Source organism: Nelumbo nucifera, chromosome 1 (genome assembly GCF_055504915.1).
Source record: "Nelumbo nucifera cultivar China Antique chromosome 1, China Antique-T2T, whole genome shotgun sequence".
Taxonomy (NCBI): domain Eukaryota; kingdom Viridiplantae; phylum Streptophyta; class Magnoliopsida; order Proteales; family Nelumbonaceae; genus Nelumbo; species Nelumbo nucifera.
This window is the reverse complement of record NC_142649.1, coordinates 134,794,075-134,798,060: the sequence shown is the minus strand read 5'-3', so window position 1 is coordinate 134,798,060 and position 3,986 is coordinate 134,794,075.

Below are 3,986 nucleotides of genomic sequence, written 5' to 3'. Positions count from 1 at the left end.
AAAATGCATCAATGAATTAATATTAATCAATAAATATTATTTTTTTTATAAAAACAATAGTAAAATAATTAAAAATGTAAAAATATATTTTAAATATAATTTTATTGATAAAACATTAAAATTTAAAAATATATATATATAAAAAATTAAGTAAAATAATTAATATTTTATTGATAAAAATATTAAAATGTAAAATAGACAATAGGTAGCCTTTCGGAGAAAGTGTAAAATAGGTGAGAAATTAAAGTGTAGACGGAACAGCCTAAGTTTAGACTTCAACACGTGGTAGATGTAGGTTAACAGGCGGCTGGAATTGATGATCAATACACACTTATGAATGATCGATCCATCTGTCACTGTCACCTTTCGACAGTCAATTTTTTTACAAAATCGATGACCTATCGCCAACAACGTGGGAGGTTGAGTATCTTCTTTCAATCCATCAAACTTGCAAATTTAAAAGAATAATAAAAGTTTTTGGATTAATTAATGAGAATTAATTAGTGCTTCTTTCATAACTATAAAACATCAAAATTCAAAATTAGAGTGAATTTATTGGCTCTTGTTTCTCCACAAATCAAGTCCAAACATTTTCTTTCTGGAATACGATCGACCTTGATAAGATAGAACAGACATTTTTTAAGATTTTAAGATGGCTTGGGTAGAGGAAGAAGGAAGCTTTGATAAGAACAAAAGTAAAAACAAGTCTTGGGCATGAGAGACCTACGTACGTAAAGATTAGTACTGCGTGAGAGACCTATGTACGTAACCCCCACGATATGGATAAGCTAGGTTTATCTCCTTTCCTTTTCAAATTGAATTTTATCTCATTCAATTGTACCTTACAAGCCCTAAACGTATTTGTTTGGAAGTATTTTTCTTATTTTTGATAAAGAAATTAGACAAGAAGAACATGGTTGAAAGGAACGTAAAAAATTGATACGTGTCAAATAGGGCTTCAAATAGATTGAATTGGATTTGATAAAGGATATATATGATCGGATTCAATTTGAATTGTAATAAAAAATTCGATGATATAATATAAATAGTATATTATAATATATAATATATAATATATAACATTTCATAACTACCAGAAGATCAGATCGGGGTATGTTTGAATTCAATCCGTTAATTAAACAGGCCGTTCAATTCAATCTGAATTGATTTTGAATTCAAATGCGATCTAATCCTACTTATTAGCAGTCTTAGTGCCAAAATCAACTCTGGATATTCTATTCACGAGAATTCTGCCCACATCTACCTATAATACATTACCTCCCGTGAATTGGGAACATCTCTCCCTGTATAATACTATGCGATGAGATGTTCTCCATGTGTGGCTTTGATAAATGTGGACAGTTCTCGTGGGCAGGAGATCCGGACTCAAAAAATCACTCTTTTTTCCGTTTTATTAATCCAAACACACCTGCCAACCATGTGCCTGCATGTTGTTCTTCTATTTGTTAATACATACATTTCAACAATGCTTTAAAAACCCCACCCATCAACACATTTATGGCAAATGCAAGAGGAGAGGAGGGTGTGAAAATGGATTATTCCTGCGTATTATGAAAATCGAATTGTAACCACACAATTTCCCTTGAATTGGCATGTGAGCCACTTTATAATCCCAGGTCCCACTTGATGACATGGTTGAGATTTTCTTATATGCTACGAATTTCATAGGATAGTAACACCGCGTTTGTGGGTCCAGATTTAGTAGGCATAGGTGTCAAAATATTTTTAAAGTGTTCATTGAATGTGCTTACAACTTTGTGCCTACCTCATCTGAATCCCACGTTTATAGGCATTGATAAGGAGACTTTTGTTTTGCAAATGGACAGCATAATAAATTTGTGTTTTTGGTTAGCAAATTTCTTAAATTATCCTTATGGTTTAACTACTTTATTAATTTTATCCTTACTATTTACCTATTATTTTAGAGTATCCTTAAGTTTTCTGATAATTGTCTAAAACCTCTTTGCTTCTATTTTACCTATTATTTTCCTTCAAATTTTCACAATGCTTCATTAGCCTTCTATGTATATCAGAGAGCGAGATTCTGATTCTGGACAAGATTTCGGTGTGCCAGAACAAGCCTTTCCAGATCATCATTTTGTCTTCAACTTCTATAATGGCAAAGCAAGCGGTGGAATCCAAGCCATAGACAGGGACAACAATGGAAATGGGGATGGGGAAGAGGTGAGGGAGGAACCTGTCCAAATTCACGATAACCATGCCCGGGAAGAGAATGACTCCTTTCCCTATCAACCATGCTTGGGAGAACCTTTGGAAATCCATTCATGAAAAAAAATTAAAGAGAAGAATCAAAAAAATTTAGGGATTATAGCAGATAAGGGCAACTTTTGGGCCCTAATATCAATTAAAGTAATATTTTTAATAAAATTTAAAAAATAGGTTAACTTTTTAAAAATAATATCAAATAAGGGCAAAATTACCGTTCATCTTCTTCCTCTTGCAGATCATTCATCAGTGCCGCCTCCGGCAACGCCTCCGCCCACCTCCGCCTCCACCTCTGCCCAACACCGCCACATCCGCCTCTGCCTCCGCCTCCAAGGGTGGGTGGAGGTAGGCTGAGGTGTTGCCAGAGGTTTCCGGAGGCGGCGGCGGGCGGCGCCACTAATAAATGATCTGTAAGAGGAAGAATATGAACAATGTTTTTGCCCTTATTTGATATTATTTAATTTTAAAAAGTTAACCTATTTTTGAAATTTTATTAAAAATATTACTTTTATTGATATTAGGGCCCAAAAGTTGCCCTTATATGCTATAATTCCAAAAATTTATCTGGAACTATCTCATCCTGTTGGGCGTAGTGGCAAGACTGACTGTACAGACAACAAGTTCAAAGTTGAGAAGTGCAGACCCTGAACCATCCGGTCTCTGAAAAAGCATGCAATCAAGGTTGCGGAAAGCACCAACTATACAAATGACAAGTTCAAAGTTGAGAAGAGCAGACCCTGAATCGTTCGATCGCTGAAAGAGAATGCAATCAAGGCTGGGGTGTGGCATGTAATCATAGACAATGAGTAACTGGTCCTCGTGAACACACCATCCCTTGAACTGGACAAGATTTCGATGTTGGAGTTGATTCCTTGAGCCAGACAAGATTCCTGTGCTGGAGTTAATCCACCCCCACTAGCTTTGTTGTGAATGTCTTTTCAAAATGCTCTCTTTTTTCTACTACACACTTCCGTAAGCCGGGCAAGATTCCGATGTTGGAGTTGATCCTGTGAGTCAGACAAAATGCTGATGCTGAACTTGATCCCCTAAGTCGGACAAGATTCTAGTGCTGGAGTTGAGCCACCACCACGAGCTCTATTGTGAATGTCATCTCAAACCGCTCCCCTGTCTCTGCCATGCACTCCCCTGAACCGGACAAGATGCTGGTGCTGGAGTTGATCCCTTGAGTTGGACAAGATTCCAGGGCTGGAGTTGAGCCACCTCCACTAACTCTCTGTGAATGTCTTCTCAAACCTCTCCCCTTTCTCTGCCACTCACTTCACTACAACCATAGTTCCAGAAAGACAGAGTACGCGTCTATTCGGATAACGAAATGAAGATTTGTTTTACTACGTCACACCATCACACTGACAAACAAAATGTTCAGGTTGATCTCCCTCCATCTATTGGAACAATAGCTTGACAATGGATCTTTCATGAATTCTAATTGATGAGAGATTTTACTCAAATGACTTTGGCAAGTCAGGTGTCAGCACCTGGTTTTTGCTCTGTTTGCCGCCTAAACCTCCAATTTACCTCAAACACTTGATTAGACCCATCCAACCTCTCTGAAACGCCCAAAAACCCAACATTTAGCCCAAAAGCCCTTGAATCCGCCGTTAAACCTATTCGATACCAATATGATGGTCTCGACCAATCCCCAATTTACACCTCGACCATTAGATTGGACACAATCCTCAGACCCAAAACCTTCTAAAATACATACCCAGAAAATCTCA